The sequence below is a fragment of the Acipenser ruthenus genome, chromosome 11 (genome assembly GCF_902713425.1).
Source record: "Acipenser ruthenus chromosome 11, fAciRut3.2 maternal haplotype, whole genome shotgun sequence".
Taxonomy (NCBI): domain Eukaryota; kingdom Metazoa; phylum Chordata; class Actinopteri; order Acipenseriformes; family Acipenseridae; genus Acipenser; species Acipenser ruthenus.
The window spans coordinates 43,868,611-43,889,321 of NC_081199.1; the positions used below are offsets into that span (position 1 = coordinate 43,868,611).

Sequence of the window (20,711 nt, forward strand, 5' to 3'; positions counted from 1 at the left end):
AGAAAATGAAAAGATCAATGCAGTGTAAAGATAAATCTTACATTTCATAAGGAGCACAATCTGATTCTAGGTATCCTGTTTCAATCAATTTGAAGACAACAAACCCGTCTCTTCTTATCTATTGTTCAAAGCCCCAGTATAATCCACAAATGAAATCAGGTATAAAGATATATACTGTAGCAAGCACTTCTGAATCGATTAAAGCTATTCAATGCACAAAAACATTTAACCCCGGTGACCCCAAACACAAATCTAAAAACCTGTTCCCTGTTAAGGGCTGGGTTCTTAAACCCCATTACTCAAACTGCCATGAGCATGACCGTTTCAGATTGTAGAAACACACACCAGCAAAGTTACCGATCCAGAAATGAACAACTCAGACCTTTCACTCAATGGCTTATGATTTGTATAAAATTGTGGATTATTAATTTTAGAAATGCAAAAAAAAAAATATTTCAGAAAATAAAATGCGCTTGTGGCAGAGCAAGAGCCCTGCCTGTAAATAGTGGGGGTGTGTGTGTGCGTTTTGGAGGTGGTTGGCAGGGACGGAGTTAATTAACCCCGTCCCTGCCAAAAACATGGGAGAATGTGGCTGCTCTTAAATTGAATAATTGGTGATAACTGGGAGCAGACCCATCCTATAACAGGAGAACCCAGGGCTCCCTTTGCGCTTTTCACTGCAATTCGTAAGTCTCTGTGTCTCTTTCCTGCTGCTGCCCTGCTACAGCGCTAATGACGTAAATCGCTTTGAGAATCCAGCCCTGTGTGTTTCAAATTGTCACAAAAAATGAACACCACATATTTTGTAGATCAGGAAGTTTCCGAGACAAAGAGAGCGCAATTTTACAGATGGCAAGTAAAGCCTCTGGCATTCACTGGATGAATCAGGGGTGACTGGCACATTAAAACACAACAGAGCACATTTGACTTATTCACTCTTGTAATTGGTATAAATCGGCTGGCTCCAGCTCTGCTGTCTTAGTGCAGTTAATCATCTCTGGGATATTAAGGTTGAATAGCACTAGTTAAGTTATTGCTGAATGAAAATGTTATCACTATATGATATATTAATATAATCTTTACACTTGTAGAGATCAGATTTATTTGATTGTGAATTGCATTCCACTTGTATTTTGCATGACTACTTTTTTTTTTGTCCCACGTAGTTGAATAATTAATTCCGGCGATGTAACTGCTAGATAACTGATTGCATATTATATTTGACTGAACATGACTTTGAACTCAGTGCTATTCACTACGCTGGTCATACATTCTTCATTTAGAACTACACTTGGAAATGATGCATCTGAATTTGTGTGGTTATTTCATCATGCCCCTTGATTTCCTGGTTGCAAGAAATCATGGTGAATCAAGGGGGCTACGCGATAGGAGGCTGTGTGGTCCAGTGTTTAAAGAAAGGGGCTTGTAACCAGGAGGTCCCTGGTTCAAATCCCACCTCAGCCACTGACTCATTGTCTGCCCCTGAGCAAGCCACTTAACCTCCTTGTGCTTCGTCTTTCGGGTGAGATGTACTTGTAAGTGACTCTGCAGCTGATGCATAGTTCACACACCCTAGTCTCTGTAAGTCGCCTTGGATAAAGGCGTCTGCTAAATAAATAAAGACTGCTGGGAAATCAACTGCCTTCCCTGGCAGAGTCTTGTGTGATTCCTTGCAACCATGAACTGTGATTTAATAGTTAGACAAGCCTGAGAGGAATAAAACAATATTATAACAATATAAAAACAACAGAAATGTGTACTTAGTACTTTGTACTTAGATAAAACAGACCACCTGTCTCTCAGGTTTCTGAGGCTGAGGTTAAAAACACCTTATGGTACTTTTCAATATTTAAGAATTTAAGATAATCATAGTGAATAACATTTATTCAAGGTACTTTAAATCCACTCATCCTAACATACACCAGTGCATCTAAAAAGGATCTAATTTCTATTGATTTCCTGTCTCCATTTCTGAAGCTTGGGAAGAGTTTTCATGATTCTGATATAGCCAAGCCCAAGGGAAATGTAGCGATGCCAGAGCACAGGGGGGTGGGGGTGGGGTGGGGGGGGGTATCAGTGTTCTTGAAGACAGTGGCATGGGATCTGTGATGTCATAAAGCTGGACAGCCCGTCGTGTGTTTAATCAAACATTTACAATAATATGTCATTTGTAGCGTGCATCCCTAAGAAGCTTGTACAGTCATCACAGCATGACAAAGCATTCCCTTAAGAGGGATCTGGACTAAATAATTGAATTGTTGTTATTCGATGCTTGCTGTACTCACCCCATTGTAATCCGGTCCTGCGCTCGTTCTTTGGGTCTCTGGTTTTGCATGCTTGCTGTACTCACCCCATTGTAATCCGGTCCTGCGCTCGTTCTTTGGGTCTCTCTGGTTTTGCATGCTTGCTGTACTCACCCCATTGTAATCCGGTCCTGCGCTCGTTCTTTGGGTCTCTCTGGTTTTGCATGCTTGCTGTACTCACCCCATTGTAATCCGGTCCTGCGCTCGTTCTTTGGGTCTCTCTGGTTTTGCATGCTTGCTGTACTCACCCCATTGTAATCCGGTCCTGCGCTCGTTCTTTGGGTCTCTGGTTTTGCATGCTTGCTCTACTCACCCCATTGTAATCCGGTCCTGCGCTCGTTCTTTGGGTCTCTCTGGTTTTGCATGCTTGCTCTACTCACCCCATTGTAATCCGGTCCTGCGCTCGTTCTTTGGGTCTCTCTGGTTTTGCATGCTTGCTCTACTCACCCCATTGTAATCCGGTCCTGCGCTCGTTCTTTGGGTCTCTCTGGTTTTGCATGCTTGCTCTACTCACCCCATTGTAATCCGGTCCTGCGCTCGTTCTTTGGGTCTCTCTGGTTTTGCATGCTTGCTCTACTCACCCCATTGTAATCCGGTCCTGCGCTCGTTCTTTGGGTCTCTCTGGTTTTGCATGCTTGCTGTATTCACCCCATTGTAATCCGGTCCTGCGCTCGTTCTTTGGGTCTCTCTGGTTTTGCATGCTTGCTCTACTCACCCCATTGTAATCCGGTCCTGCGCTCGTTCTTTGGGTCTCTCTGGTTTTGTATCAGGTTACTGGCTCACTGCCAAGCACCTGACTTGCTGATGTGCTTTGGAGTCATCTCTGGTATCGCACACAGGTACATGGTCTGGAGCATCCTGATCTGATCCAGGCTGAAAGAGCAAACAGAAAAGATGTCAATGCAAAACCCTTCCACAGGAAACAGGAGTTTTATCCATTGCAATAATCAATGCAGTATTGAGACTGGTATCCAGCATTGAGACTGGTATCCAGCATTGAGACTGGTATCCAGCATTGAGACTGGTATCCAGCATTGAGACTTACCATTTGGTTTAGCTACAGAATGAATAGCTTTATTAATATAAAAATGTAATCGCTTGAAGTTGATTGAAATACACTTAGGGGTGTGTTAAGCAGGTATGGTCCTCTAGGTGCTTCTAGAATGGCCTGTGTTGTAGATTAAGGTTATGCATTGATATAGAAAGAGTGCGACTGAACTTCAGTTTGAGCAATTCCAATGTCATTTATGTACTGACTAGCATCTCATTTAGTATTGAACGTGAGGTGAGACGTGGTTTGTACTTAAAGCCTCTGTAGTTTTTATTCTAATAATAAGGATGGGCAGTAATGGTTTGGTCATGAAATCTTGGATAGCTAGTAAAAGAAAATGTATTTATATGTTGCTCTTTAGTAATTTATATCAGCTATGACTGCTTAAAGTTATAGATGATTGAATAACGGCAGACAAAGTTTTAAAAATAATGTACCGGTGTTAAAAGTATACACTTTTTGTTTGTTTAATAGTAGCACTGATTCATATTAATAACCCTTTTAATCAACATTTAAAATGAACAGGAACTTATTCTGAAGTGTAATTGTTAATGAAAACGTCTACAAAAGGAATCTCATTGTAAATCCTCAAATTCTTTTGAAATTCTATTTTTCTGCAGAGGGATTTTGTTTTTCAAGTGCCCTTGATAGTGGAGAGGCATACTTATACTTATTTCTGTGCTGAGCATGGGTGTTTAAGCATGTTTAACATGCGCACCCTTTATTCTGCGGTTCTGTAAGCACTGACACAGACACTGGTAAACTTTGTTTATTTTATGTACAGACCTGCTTTGAATCCCTCATCGCATCCTATGGTTTCTCATACCATTTCTATGCTGATGATGCTCAGATTTTCCTCTCCTTCCCCACCTCTGACTCCACCATCTCCTCCCGTATCTCTACCTGTCTGTCTGCTATTTCCTCCTGGATGCACTCGCATCACCTCAAACTCAACCTCTCTAAATCTGACCTCCTTTTCTTTCCCTCCTCCTCCCCCTCCTCTGATCTCTCTATCTCTGTTCCTCTGGAATCTACCACACTCTCTCCCTCTTCCTCCACTAAGAACCTTGGAGTCACCCTGGACCCCTGCCTCTCTTATTCCCAGCACATCTCTACTCTGGCACGCACTTGCCGATTCTTCCTGAGCAACATCCATTCAGCAATCTGCACAGATATTGTGCCTGAGAATTGTTTTCCTCACATTGGTAATTAAATACAATATTACCTTGCAATGGCACTACACTAATAAGGCTCTGCATTGCATAATGGAATTGAATACTTAACTCCTTTATGTAACTTAAACTGACAGGAAATGAGACTTCCCTGTAATGGCTATTATCCAATAATAAATCAATGAAAATAAATTCCCATTAGACCTGCTCTTCTTAGACCTCATATGAGAGCGATATGAAACCATAGGACATAGTGACGTTTCAATTGATTGCTTTATTACGTCACTGTGAATAATTACAGTAAGCTTGCTAAGTGGTTCAAACCTGTAAAACACACTGACACCTGATCTGCCAAAAAATCAAAATGAAATGAAATGCAAGCCTCAAGTCCCCTGCCACATATTAACTTCATTCAGTTAAAACATTTGAAAAAACCAACAGTGACTTTTGAAATTGACATTAAAGCTACTTTTCCCTTGAATCTCTGAATATACAAGCATGGGTACCAGTCTGTGTGTCATAGAAGCAGTATAGTGAGAGGCTCTCTATGATCTTTTCTTGTTCAATCATTCTCCCATATAAACCCCTTTACATCTGCCGCCCCTCTTTTTAACATCAAATTCATCCCTGTTTTTCTACCTAAATTGCAGTGACCAATCCCAATGTTGCCTCACTGGCTGCTGCAGCACGCCGCTGAGCAATCAGGAGGAGTGATGTGCAACAGGCCCCACCCTGACCGGGGTTTGCAGCTGACTGAATGACTGGCTCTGCAGTCCTGAATGGCGGGTCCATTTACTGAAGGACCAGCCGTCAGATAATTTACAATTATCAAGAAGCTCCAGGTTACACATGCTAGCTATGAAGCACAAACCAGCACATAACAGCACATTCGATTCAGCAATGAAATGGTCAAAGAGTGAAATAAATAGGGGGACCCCGAGTGACTCATCCAGTTAAAGCTCTGCCGCTGGGAGCGCAGGATGAGTCACACAGCTTGGGAGGCGTCAGTTGTGTCCAGGCAGTGCAAAGAGGCTGAACTTTACTGGGGACCCTGAGGGGGGCATCACATTGGCTCTGACACTGGGTGATGGGAAACCAGCAGGGATTGCTTCTCCTCATCGCACAACAGCGAACCCTTCTGGCCAGACACCGAGCACATTCAGAGTGGATAAGAAGCAGGGCTGATCTCTGTTCTCTGCTCTGGATTGCTCGGCGTAAAAGCGATTCTGGCTTCAGGCATGTGAGACCGGAGGACACTCACACACCCTCAGAACATCTGTGCTGTGTGGGGACTCACTGCGGTGAGGAGAAACAACATAATTGGACATTCCAAATTGAGGGAAAATAAATAAAAATAATAATTGGTCACTCTAAAATTTAAAAAAAAGTAAAATAAAAAGCCATCAGACAGACAGTTTGGATGTATCCTGATCTATCCTGAGTGGGTTCATATTTTAAACAGCTCAATAGTGTTTTTTTCCCATTACAACAGTAGAAATATCAATAAAGCCATCAGTGCTGCTGGTATTTAATTCTTTATCTGCCATGTTGAGGGGAATGAGACCCATAGCATGGGATTGCTTACCACGTTTCAAGCCACTTCCTGAAAAAGTGGCTTTGTGTTCCCTCAGCTTTAAACAATCAGAAGACACAGACACTGACATTCTCCTTCATAAATAAAGCTGCCAGCAAAATTAAGCTAATCTTACTTTGAAGTGCAGATTGTGTCTCATTTTTAACCCCCTCTTCTACAATTCCTAATTAAACACCATTTAACAATGCAGTCTAATTGTACTGAGGCTCAGGACACCCAGCAGGACACTGAAAGTAAATGGAGATGTCTTGTAGGCAGCTGAGAAATAAAGACTAGGAATTATAATAACTGCATGCAATATTTAATTACTTTTTGTACACATTATTTAATTGTCTGACTACCTGAGAGAATGACTGTGAACACCAGAGATTTGAGGACTCAGTCTGCCTGTGCTTTATAAGATTGAGTTAAACTGACCTGACTCTCATACTGAGGAATGATTCAGTTAAACTGACCTGACTCTCAGACTGAGGAAAGATTCAGTTAAACTGACCTGACTCTCGTACTGAGGAATGATTCAGTTAAACTGACCTGACTCTCGTACTGAGGAATGATTCAGTTAAACTGACCTGACTCTCATACTGAGGAATGATTCAGTTAAACTGACCTGACTCTCGTACTGAGGAATGATTCAGTTAAACTGACCTGACTCTCATACTGAGGAATGATTCAGTTAAACTGACCTGACTCTCGTATTGAGGAATGATTCAGTTAAACTGACCTGACTCTCGTACTGAGGAATGATTCAGTTAAACTGACCTGACTCTCGTACTTTAACAGGAATGATTCAGTTAAACTGACCTGACTCTCGTACTGAGGAATGATTCAGTTAAACTGACCTGACTCTCGTACTTTAACAGGAATGATTCAGTTAAACTGACCTGACTCTCATACTTTAACAGGAATGATTCAGTTAAACTGACCTGACTCTCATACTTTAACAGGAATGATTCAGTTAAACTGACTTGACTCTCGTACTGAGGAATGATTCAGTTAAACTGACCTGACTCTCATACTTTAACAGGAATGATTCAGTTAAACTGACCTGACTCTCATACTTTAACAGGAATGATTCAGTTAAACTGACCTGACTCTCGTACTGAGGAATGATTCAGTTAAACTGACCTGACTCTCATACTTTAACAGGAATGATTCAGTTAAACTGACCTTACTCTCGTACTGAGGAATGATTCAGTTAAACTGACCTGACTCTCAGACTGAGGAATGATTCAGTTAAACTGACCTGACTCTCATAATGTAACTGATGTATAAATTCAAACACAAGAATATTTTTGTTTTTGTTTTTGTTTGCATTCTGTGAAATCAATAAATAGGTTCACAGCAAGCTTGCTTTATAACAGCCAGGCTCAAAGCCTCTAATCTAATACAATAGCTCTGTTCCGTTGTGAGTTACAAACGGATTACATAGAATGACAGACTGAGGCCTGGGTAACGTCTCTCTCTTTGTGTTTACTGCTTTGCTAAGCAATCTCAAATGTTTAGTCAATACAGAAAGCAAAGCCGTGATTACTCTCCTTGCTTAATCTCAGCATCTACTACAAGAAGTATACCGTACATAAAATGGGGCTGCTTTTCAGATTTTCTATTAAAAAGGCGTTCGATAGCCGACATTAAAATCAATACATGATGTGAAATTATGATACACAGTGTTTGACAGATTAGACAGGGTCTCAGTCCAGTCTGGGTGTTAATGTTCTGAATACAAAGTTGTTCATTGTTGACAATTAATATTCCATTGCCAATTACTCGCACTACAATCACAGATTAATCACAGTGACATACACAGCACCGATACGGCTGTATTTCCTGTCTCGATGTGATTAATAAGGGTTTTGATGCGTGGTGGTATCTGTACGTGACGTGCATTGTCGAACAGTCCTAATCAGGTTTACAGTATGCTGTGAAGGTCCTGATAACACCACAGTGGGGGTATCTGTTATTGTGTGACTTCAATAGGAGGATTCCATTTCCTCAGAGTGCTAATTCCCAGTCCAAGCACTCAGCCTCAAGACTATTAATCTGCATTGAGTGAGTGAGTGAGTGAGTGAGTGAGTGATGTGAGTGAGAGCGATGTGAGTGAGTGATGTGAGTGATTGAGTGAGTGAGTGAGTGAGTGAGTGAGTGAGTGAGAGCGATGTGAGTGAGTGATGTGAGTGATTGAGTGAGTGAGTGAGTGAGTGAGTGAGTGAGTGAGTGAGTGAGAGCGATGTGAGTGAGTGATGTGAGTGAGTGAGTGAGTGAGTGAGTGAGTGAGTGAGTGAGTGAGTGAGTGAGTGAGTGAGTGAATGATGTGATGTGAGTGATTGAGTGAGTGAGTCACTGAGTGAGTGAGTGACTGAGTGAGTGAGTCACTGAATGAGTGAGTGAGAGAGTGATATAAGGGGGAAATCACACATTCACACAGTCTCACTGGAATATATTAACTTGAAACACACATCTGGTGGTCAAATTTATGTTAAGTAGCACCAACACAACTCAGTATTTCAGTCCTCCTCATTGTCATTATCATTAATTCATTCTAACATGTTATATTAGTTTGCACGGTCTGACTGTGCAAATCACCCATCGGTTGTGGGTGGTTTTGTATCCAAAGGCACAATGCTAAAGGCAGCGCATCTCCACTGGAAGACTAGTATTAAAATTGATGAGGATTCTCACAGCCCCTAAATAATGTATTGCCATGAGCACTGATCAGTGAAGCATAGGAGGCCTCTTTCTGTGAAATGCTGTTCCAGCAGGAAGCTACCAGTTCATTTATTGCAGCAATGGCTACATTTAGTGTGTGTGCAGACAATAATAACCTTTTTTATTGTGTGTACAGACAATAATAACCTTTTTTAGTGTGTGCACAGACAATAATAACCTTTTTTAGTGTGTGCACAGACAATAATAACCTTTTTCATTTGCACTAGTTGGTTTGACAGAGAACCCCCCCCCCCCATTTAAAATGATCACTGATCGCAGCTGTTAATACAGATTGTTTCTCTCTAATCATTTCTGCATGACTGTCACCATGTTTCCTGCCTCCACTTCTTTAATAGCAATGAACATTGCATTACCCGTGCTCCTCTCAATCAATAAAAACATGACATTCATTTGCTGAGTTTGAACAATCAATATCATTTTAAAAAGACAGCATGCATGATGAAGGAGCTGTGCGTCTCAAAGAGTCTATCACAGAGAAGAACAATGACATTCCATTACATCTCAACCCTCTGATTAACATTCCTTTTTTCATTTGAAATGCAAGTCAAATTGATTGCAGATCTATTCTACCACTGCCTTTTGTATGTTGTCTGTATCTTGTGGTGTTCCAGTTATGCAAGCACTAATCCCATACCCTGTAGATGGGAACCTGTGAGCCCTGCGTTGCTGTGCCCCTGGGAGCTGCTTGCATTGGGGTTGGATGGACTCATGAAATGGCTGAACTCCAATGCACAGGGTGTCAGCAGCAGTTCATATAGAGCTCTGGTCTGTACAGTATGATTGTAATGTCCCATGGTATTCTAGAGTATACTGTGCTGTGAATGCTGTGGATCCAGGCTGACATCGTTTTTGTAAATGCTTTTCACTGGTAATACATTGCATTGGCAGAAAGTAAGAATGTACAGAATATCCTTTGTTGCACAGAGATTCCGAACGAACAGTTCCAGCCAAGCAAGACATTGAAGTTTGAGATACATTATGCAGAATAATTCAAAAGCAGGAAGGAGGTATGTAATAGTAATCCATTTTCCCAATGGAACTGCTTGTAACATAGCAGTGCACATGGCTGTCTGCCCTTGTCAGGGACAGTCAGCTGTACAAGGTCTCAGGTTTTATGAAGGCCACCTTCAGCCCAATTGCAAACTGTCCGAATCAATTTTACACAGCTGAAAACAAGCTGGTAACCAAACCTGTTATGTAACATGCACCTGCTACTGTACAACCTCAACTTAGAGATATCCTTCACATATTTACTGCAGCCTTCAATGCAGCTAAATCAAAGACAATCTTTCATGGTAAAAAAAAAAAACCCAACTGTATAAATGGGTAATTGTATGTAAAATTAAATAAATAATGTGATATCTGTATAATGTGAAATAATGTATAATGTGATATCTTGTAACAATTGTAAGTCGCCCTGGATAAGGGCGTCTGCTAAGAAATAAATAATAATAATAATAATAATAATAATAATAATAATAATAATAATAATAATAATAATAATAATAATAATAAATGGTAAAAAACAAACGCACCAACATCGCTCAACATACATTCAATATACACCTGAAATATATTCTCTACTGTATAAAGCACCATATACAATACTTCTATTCATTCTACACCTGAAATATATTCTCTGCTGTATAAAGCTCCAAATACAATACTTCTATTCATTCTACACCTGAAATATATTCTCTGCTGTATAAAGCACCATATACAATACATGAGCATGCATTGTGGAGCAAACCCTTTCCTTGCTGAAATATAGATTTAGCACACAAGCCAAAGCAAACTCACCCATATATTATTTAAGCAACAATACCTGAGGAGGCCAGCATATACTGTACCTGTTAGAAACTGGATCATGCATGGATAAATTACATTGTCACTACCCTTACTTAATAACTGGAAACTGTAATAACATCAGCATAATGCCCTTTGTATTTGTATGTGATGTATTGAAATATTTGTTTTTGTACTGCTGTTAAGAGTGCAGCATATATAACTGAACTCAGAATAACTGATTAGATCCCTAATGTTTCTTATTTTATTTCAGATGCTTACAGTAAGAACCTCATCATAAAATAATCTTTGTCTAAAATAAATGTAGCCACGACATCTTCAAACTCTCATAAACAATTACATGTTCCCAGGTTTGAATTTGGAAAGTCTATTCAGCATACTGACTAGTTATCTATAGAGCCAAAACATTTGCGTCACATTGAATGGTGTATTAAAAGTTTGCAGTACTATTAAAAGTGACCCAATTTCTGACACTAAAGAGGTCAGGTCCCTTCTACGCTGAACTGCATCTGTATACAGTTTTCATTTCCGTGACCCAATATATGAAGTTATAAAGAGGGTTAAACTACAGTTTTAATTGACTCTGATCCCTGAGAGGAGGGGAGCCACTCAAGTCTGGTCACCTCGGTTCAGTTCAGTTCTGGTCACCTCGTTACAAAAAGGATATTGCTGCTCTAGATAGAGTGCAAAGAAGAGCAACCAGAATTATCCCGGGTTTAAAAGGCATGTCATATGCAGACAGGCTAAAATAACTGAATCCATTCAGTCTTGAACAAAGAAGACTACGCGGCGATCTGATTCAAACATTCAAAATCCTAAAAGGTATAGACGATGTCGAGGGTCACAAATGGAGATTAGATAAGGGGGCATTCAGAACAGAAAATAGGAGGCACTTTTTTACACAGAGAATTGTGAGGGTCTGGAACCAACTCCCCAGTAATGTTGCTGAAGCTGACACCCTGGGATCCTTCAAGAAGCTGCTTGAATGAGATTCTGGGATCAATAAACTACTAACAACCAAACGAGCAAGATGGGCTGAATGGCCTCCTCTCGTTTGTAAACTTTCTTATGTTCTTAAGTCCTACAGACAGTGGAAATGCTGAGACTTTGCCATGCTTTGCTGCTGGTGACACCTCCTCTCTGGCAGTGGAGCTTTGGGAAGGACAGTAATACCTTCTCAGTCACCATGTCTAATTGACTATAGTCTTAATCCCTCTATTGGACATTTTTTAACCCTAAAGCTGAGGGAACACAAAGTCACTTTGTGGTTTGGAACTTGGTTTCAGGTGACTTGGTTTCAGGCCACTGCAAGGCACAAGGGAAGACTTGGGGTTTGATGCAGCAAAGTTGTCTCAAACTAGGTCTCCTCAGTCCTTGGTAATAATGAAACTTTCTTAAAATTTGTTTCAAACCAGCTTTGTGGAGAAAATTATTTTTTTCTTTCCATTCCTCAGTCGAATCGTTCTAACATTTCCAACCTTACTATCGGCTGAAAAGCTCAGCAGCAGCAGCAGCAGCAGCAGCAGCAGCAGCAGCAGCCCACACGAAAGGGCTATTTCAGTGCCCCCCCTCCCAATAGAAACACCATTCCCCTTGATAAGAGCACGTCACACTGAGGTAGTCCAAATATGGACAGCCCCGGAGCGGAATGGGATTCAGTGTGAGTCAGTCCCGGAGCGGAATGGGATTCAGTGTGAGTCAGTCCCGGAGCGGAATCGGATTCAGTGTGAGTCAGTCCCGGAGCGGAATGGGATTCAGTGTGAGTCAGTCCCGGAGTGGAATGGGATTCAGTGTGAGTCAGTCCCAGAGCAGAATGGGATTCAGTGCGAGTCAATCCCGGAGCGGAATGGGATTCAGTGTGAGTCAGTCCCGGAGCGGAATGGGATTCAGTGTGAGTCAGTCCCGGAGCAGAATGGGATTCAGTGTGAGTCAGTCCCGGAGCGGAATGGGATTCAGTGTGAGTCAGTCCCGGAGCGGAATGGGATTCAGTGTGAGTCAGTCCCGGAGCAGAATGGGATTCAGTGTGAGTCAGTGCCCCCGAAGGTAGCGTGGCCATGGCTGACAGTGCAGCTCTTGGAACAGGACTGCACAATCCATTTTTCACGAGTCTCTTTAAACCTTTCAGATACACTGACACAGTGAATCAGCGCCTTGCAGGTAATCCCATTAATAAGTCTCTGTCGTCACATGGCCCGGCTAATAAAAAACTATTGATTGTTTTTCTACTGTAACAGATGAGCCACTGTTGTTATTTACATGATGGTTTGAGACACTGTGAAATTGAATCAATACAATACTGCTGGCCTTCAGTTAGAAGCTACATTCCTCACCATTGCAACTTACAGGCACAGAATCTTTTGTTCATGAATGGGAGCAGGGAGTGGGGGATGGGGGAAGGGATAAAACACAAATTCAACGCATGCTCATAAAGCGAGAGTAATTCATGCAGATACTGTAAGTTACAATAACCTAATGGTTATGTTAATAGGATGTAAAACCAATTGCTGTTGGGAATTCTACATTAAATAAATGAGGAGGTATAGAGGAAACATTCATTTTCTAAACATGTCACTGGTTAAACAAGGGATAAAACAGTAGGTCCTTAAATGCACAAATTGAATATACTATATGTATTAACATAGACAGGGAGAGCAGACATGATGTGCCCACAAAGTGCAATTATTTTGGTGGACTGTAATCTGCATGCCTGAGCGCCCACTTGAGTACCCAGTTTAACAAGCCTGTTTAACAGCCACGATGCTGACTTGAATCAGAGTAGCTCCTTTTAATTTTGCCTTGATGTTAAATCGATTAAAGCGTTTAATAAAATCCCAGGCATCGACTGTCTGCCTTTCCAATGCAGATTATCAGACTGGGGTTGACGTAACAGAACGCTGGGAGTGGGAAAAGCCAGACTGATGTTTCTGTAGTGAAGGTTATAAATCAAGAGTCTGAAGTGAGTGATGGGATTAAAAACGGTTTTTAATATGCTGCAGCACACCCTCTCAGCATTGGAAAGCACTCGCTTGCAGACCCTTTTACCTTGGACTATAATTCTGTGAGTCTGTTTAGCTGCTGAGGAGAGGCAGCAAGTACAGTCTATACCAGGGAGCTGGTATGACTCATAAATAGACACTGCATTATAATGGAATCCAGCTTTGTGGCTGGAATAGGATTTAACAGGTCCATGCTATGACTAGGTACCATAAATACTTCTCAAAGGGGGCTGAAACCTAGCCACAAGGAAACTAGTCTACCATAAGAGACACTCACTGACGCACACTGACAGCCTCATTTTAACAAATAAAACACTGCAATATTGACAAGATGTGTGTACTTGAAAATACTTTTTAATGAGTAACGATATGAGAAATGCCACTGGAACGGAGAAAAGCGAGGGAGCGTTTGTGTTGCGTAGGTAAAGCAAATAGAACAGCACATTCCTCTAATGAGGACTATGGATTGTGAACAGGGTCAGTTCAATTCCTGTTCTTCAATTCAAATTCTAATTCCAATTCCATTTCCCATTCCTTTGATATATTAGATTGCTCATCTGCTTTCATTTGAAGCCAACAGTAACTTCAATTGAAGTAATTTTATTGCCATTGTGAGAAGCTCGTTTTAACAGAATAATGCAAATTGCAATTTTGATGTGTTTAAATTGATTACATGTGAATGGGAATGAGAACCGGGACTGGATTTTAAAAAGGAATTGGAAATGGAAACAGAGTTGAAGAGGAATTGGAAATGGAAACAGAGTTGAAGAGGAATTGGAAATGGAAACAGAGTTGAACAGGAATTGAAAATGGAAACAGAGTTGAAGAACAGGAACTGGAAATGGAAACAGAGTTGAACAGGAATTGAAAATGGAAACAGAGTTGAACAGGAATTGGAAATGGAAACAGAGTTGAAGAACAGGAACTGGAAATGGAAACAGAGTTGAAGAGGAATTGGAAATGGAAACAGAGTTGAAGAGGAATTTGAAATGGAAACAGAGTTGAAGAGGAATTGGAAATGGAAACAGAGTTGAACAGGAATTGAAAATGGAAACAGAGTTGAAGAACAGAAACTGGAAATGGAAACAGAGTTGAACAGGAATTGGAAATGGAAACAGAGTTGAAGAACAGGAATTGGAAATGGAAACAGAGTTGAAGAACAGGAATTGGAAATGGAAACAGAGTTGAACAGGAATTGGAAATGGAAACAGAGTTGAAGAACAGGAACTGGAAATGGAAACAGAGTTGAAGAGGAATTGGAAATGGAAACAGAGTTGAAGAGGAATTTGAAATGGAAACAGAGTTGAAGAGGAATTGGAAATGGAAACAGAGTTGAAGAGGAATTGGAAATGGAAACAGAGTTGAACAGGAATTGAAAATGGAAACAGAGTTGAAGAGGAATTGGAAATGGAAACAGAGTTGAAGATCAGGAATTGAAAATGGAAACAGAGTTGAAGAACAGGAATTGAAAATGGAAACAGAGTTGAAGAACAGGAACTGGAAATGGAAACAGAGTTGAACAGGAACTGGAAATGGAAACGGAGTTGAACAGGAATTGGAAATGGAAACAGAGTTGAAGAGGAATTGGAAATGGAAACAGAGTTGAAGAACAGGAATTGGAAATGGAAACAGAGTTGAACAGGAATTGAAAATGGAAACAGAGTTGAACAGGAATTGAAAATGGAAACAGAGTTGAACAGGAATTGAAAATGGAAACAGAGTTGAAGAGGAATTGGAAATGGAAACAGAGTTGAAGAGGAATTGGAAATGGAAACAGAGTTGAACAGGAATTGAAAATGGAAACAGAGTTGAACAGGAATTGAAAATGGAAACAGAGTTGAACAGGAATTGGAAATGGAAACAGAGTTGAAGAACAGAAACTGGAAATGGAAACAGAGTTGAACAGGAACTGGAAATGGAAACAGAGTTGAACAGGAACTGGAAATGGAAACAGAGTTGAACAGGAATTGGAAATGGAAACAGAGTTGAACAGGAATTGGAAATGGAAACAGAGTTGAACAGGAATTGAAAATGGAAACAGAGTTGAACAGGAATTGAAAATGGAAACAGAGTTGAACAGGAATTGGAAATGGAAACAGAGTTGAAGAACAGAAACTGGAAATGGAAACAGAGTTGAACAGGAACTGGAAATGGAAACAGAGTTGAACAGGAATTGAAAATGGAAACAGAGTTGAACAGGAATTGAAAATGGAAACAGAGTTGAACAGGAATTGGAAATGGAAACAGTTGAAGAGGAATTGGAAATGGAAACAGAGTTGAACAGGAATTGAAAATGGAAACAGAGTTGAACAGGAATTGAAAATGGAAACAGAGTTGAACAGGAATTGGAAATGGAAACAGAGTTGAAGAACAGAAACTGGAAATGGAAACAGAGTTGAACAGGAACTGGAAATGGAAACAGAGTTGAACAGGAACTGGAAATGGAAACAGAGTTGAACAGGAATTGGAAATGGAAACAGAGTTGAACAGGAATTGAAAATGGAAACAGAGTTGAACAGGAATTGAAAATGGAAACAGAGTTGAACAGGAATTGAAAATGGAAACAGAGTTGAACAGGAATTGGAAATGGAAACAGAGTTGAAGAGGAATTTGAAATGGAAACAGAGTTGAAGAGGAATTGGAAATGGAAACAGAGTTGAAGAGGAATTGGAAATGGAAACGGAGTTGAAGAGGAATTGGAAATGGAAACAGAGTTGAAGAGGAATTGGAAATGGAAACAGAGTTGAACAGGAATTGAAAATGGAAACAGAGTTGAACAGGAATTGAAAATGGAAACAGAGTTGAACAGGAATTGGAAATGGAAACAGAGTTGAAGAACAGAAACTGGAAATGGAAACAGAGTTGAACAGGAATTGGAAATGGAAACAGAGTTGAAGAGGAATTGGAAATGGAAACAGAGTTGAAGAGGAATTGGAAATGGAAACAGAGTTGAACAGGAATTGAAAATGGAAACAGAGTTGAACAGGAATTGAAAATGGAAACAGAGTTGAACAGGAATTGGAAATGGAAACGGAGTTGAAGAGGAATTGGAAATGGAAACAGAGTTGAAGAGGAATTGGAAATGGAAACAGAGTTGAAGAGGAATTGGAAATGGAAACAGAGTTGAACAGGAATTGGAAATGGAAACAGAGTTGAACAGGAATTGGAAATGGAAACAGAGTTGAAGAGGAATTGGAAATGGAAACAGAGTTGAACAGGAATTGGAAATGGAAACAGAGTTGAAGAGGAATTGGAAATGGAAACAGAGTTGAACAGGAATTGAAAATGGAAACAGAGTTGAACAGGAATTGAAAATGGAAACAGAGTTGAACAGGAATTGAAAATGGAAACAGAGTTGAACAGGAATTGGAAATGGAAACAGAGTTGAAGAGGAATTTGAAATGGAAACAGAGTTGAAGAGGAATTGGAAATGGAAACAGAGTTGAAGAGGAATTGGAAATGGAAACGGAGTTGAAGAGGAATTGGAAATGGAAACAGAGTTGAAGAGGAATTGGAAATGGAAACAGAGTTGAACAGGAATTGAAAATGGAAACAGAGTTGAACAGGAATTGAAAATGGAAACAGAGTTGAACAGGAATTGGAAATGGAAACAGAGTTGAAGAACAGAAACTGGAAATGGAAACAGAGTTGAACAGGAATTGGAAATGGAAACAGAGTTGAAGAGGAATTGGAAATGGAAACAGAGTTGAAGAGGAATTGGAAATGGAAACAGAGTTGAACAGGAATTGAAAATGGAAACAGAGTTGAACAGGAATTGAAAATGGAAACAGAGTTGAACAGGAATTGGAAATGGAAACGGAGTTGAAGAGGAATTGGAAATGGAAACAGAGTTGAAGAGGAATTGGAAATGGAAACAGAGTTGAAGAGGAATTGGAAATGGAAACAGAGTTGAACAGGAATTGGAAATGGAAACAGAGTTGAACAGGAATTGGAAATGGAAACAGAGTTGAAGAGGAATTGGAAATGGAAACAGAGTTGAACAGGAATTGGAAATGGAAACAGAGTTGAAGAGGAATTGGAAATGGAAACAGAGTTGAACAGGAATTGGAAATGGAAACAGAGTTGAACAGGAATTGGAAATGGAAACAGAGTTGAAGATCAGGAATTGAAAATGGAAACAGAGTTGAAGAGGAATTGGAAATGGAAACGGAGTTGAAGAGGAATTGAAAATGGAAACAGAGTTGAAGAGGAATTGGAAATGGAAACAGAGTTGAAGAGGAATTGGAAATGGAAACAGAGTTGAACAGGAATTGAAAATGGAAACAGAGTTGAACAGGAATTGAAAATGGAAACAGAGTTGAACAGGAATTGGAAATGGAAACAGAGTTGAAGAACAGAAACTGGAAATGGAAACAGAGTTGAACAGGAATTGGAAATGGAAACAGAGTTGAAGAGGAATTGGAAATGGAAACAGAGTTGAAGAGGAATTGGAAATGGAAACAGAGTTGAACAGGAATTGAAAATGGAAACAGAGTTGAACAGGAATTGAAAATGGAAACAGAGTTGAACAGGAATTGGAAATGGAAACGGAGTTGAAGAGGAATTGGAAATGGAAACAGAGTTGAAGAGGAATTGGAAATGGAAACAGAGTTGAAGAGGAATTGGAAATGGAAACAGAGTTGAAGATCAGGAATTGAAAATGGAAACAGAGTTGAAGAACAGGAACTGGAAATGGAAACAGAGTTGAACAGGAATTGGAAATGGAAACAGAGTTGAAGATCAGGAATTGAAAATGGAAACAGAGTTGAAGAACAGGAACTGGAAATGGAAACAGAGTTGAACAGGAACTGGAAATGGAAACGGAGTTGAACAGGAATTGGAAATGGAAACAGAGTTGAAGATCAGGAATTGAAAATGGAAACAGAGTTGAAGAACAGGAATTGAAAATGGAAACAGAGTTGAAGAACAGGAATTGACCCCGACCCTGATTAGGAACGATGCATGGGAGCTGGACCTTGAGCTTTAAATACTAACGAAACAGGGACTTTATATTTGTGGTTTGAGTATTTTGTACTTTTTGAGAAGAACCCTAACGGCTGGTTTTTGTCATTGTTTTTGTTGGATTCCAAAGCCTATTTTACGAGGAGAATGGCTTAAATGGTTCCATTCCTGTGGTTGTTTGTGAGTGCGCTTCTTGTGTGTGAGTGTGTGAGTGGGGTTCTAGGGACACAGTTAATGACACTAGGTGAATCAGAGAAGTATCGCAGAGACAGTGGGGAAGCCAATGGCAACCCCGGCCCCACCTCGTTCCTCCTTGCAAAGGCCAGTGTGTTATGGAGAGGAGCACTCTAAAAGCATATAGAATTACTGGACAGTGTGCAAAACAACGTCATCATTAACGCATCAGGTTACTAGCTGTCATTAACCCGGTGGTGAAAAATGACAAGAAAAAAAAGCAGCCACTTCACACACCTGTCATCTGCAATTACAGCACTGGGTGTTGTCTTGTGTATGTCATCATTCTGACATGTACAATGCCTCCTAGGAAAAGGGTTTTACATACCGGTAGAATGCATGCAGTTTTCAGCAGCTTTTTAGAATCAGTGTAAAAAAATACAAAATTCTCAAGGTTTAACCTAAATCTGGTAAATTATAACAACCATTGCAAAAAAATGCTTTCTTAAGATGTTGCTTCAACAGTGGTAAGGTGCATATGCAATTGCCACAATACCATCTCAGATACACAGCCCTACAGTCATCTTAACTAAAGAATCCATTCCAAATCCTAATCAGGTTTCTTTGTACAAAATGTGCATTCACATGAGAAATTCAGCCTGGAGAGATGCGAGTTCCTGTTCGTAAGCCTGGATTGCTGATGCATCGCTGTAGCCAACGTGTCAGTAAGAGAGTTCAGATAATGCAATGACAGAGGCGTGTGAAATCTTTCCTCTTCCTTAAAAATGACGTTAAGCTCCAGTGCATGGAACAAGGGCTTATTGCATAGCATGGAAAAATGTGGTAGAGTAAATGCAAGGGCAATCACATGGCATACCACATTGCCCTGTCTGGACATAGAAATACATCCTGAAGGTAAAGAATGTAACCTCTATTACAAAGAATGCAACATTTATAATTTCACCGTGCTACAGCCACAGCAAGCACCACACTCCCTATTGTGCTCAGTACAAAACTAGCAGTAATTGGCTCTTGTCTGTCACAGAAGCAGGGAAAACAATCACTGAACAATTTTGCTTTCACTTTTGCCCAACGAGACTGAGATGGAGGGTCTGTCAGATTGACCCAGCAGTCATCACCAGCAGCCCAGCAAACAAACAGCCGCGTGCAGCCTCATTCAATCTCATGGTGCAACATCGGAGCTGACAGAATGCCCTTTGTGTGCCATTCAAACAATGAGCAGGCTGGGAGCGCATTATATTACATTTGTAAGAGAGAATTTGAGAAGTTTATTTATTTCTTTCATTACTTGTATTACTAATGATGGTTTGAATTAACAATGTCTAATTACTAACAAAATATAGTTATGCTTAACAGTTACTATGAGTCTGCACGTTAGATTAAGAGAATACTGTTGGCAGAAGTTGGCTGGAGTTGATAAACAGCTAAAAACAGATGAGAGAACAGACTGCAAGAAGGGGGGGGTGGAGGCTCGTAGATAACGGGAAAGTACTGGGACGAACAGTTTGTGAAGGTTGATGTGACAAAAGGCACAAACAGTTTGTGAGGCGTATACTGATGTTGTTTTTCATGCATGTATAAAAAAGTTATGTGAACTCTGCTGCGTGAGAGCATTTTGAAGTTCTCTCCAGCGCTGTAACCTTGCTCTTGTGTGATTACAAAAAAGCAACCTTTTCATACACATTGTTCACTTCAAGAAGACTGCAATATAATGTCTTTCTGTCTGCTTCCGGAGCCCAGCCAGTTGCAGCTATACAATCACACAGCACAATGAGACCCACTCAGGAGCCTCCATGAAAACACATCTTATCTAGTGACAACATCCAAGACATTTAGAAATGTTTGACAATACAACAGAATGAGGTGTTACTTCAAATACGGCAGTCGGACAGGAGAGCGAGGACC

The 20,711-nt window shown here is 40.4% G+C and overlaps 1 protein-coding gene across 3 annotated transcripts in view; it reads right to left on the reverse strand.

The window, feature by feature from the left end:
• The window catches only part of LOC117426731 (dynamin-binding protein-like), a 44,600-nt gene that overhangs the window by 20,432 nt on the left and 3,457 nt on the right, over positions 1-20,711 (reverse strand). The window contains exon 2 of one of the 3 annotated variants that reach the window (XM_034044645.2): positions 3,019-3,176. The gene's annotated coding sequence lies outside the window, so the exon portion shown is untranslated. The other 2 variants (XM_034044646.2, XM_034925285.2) reach the window with 2 other exon arrangements.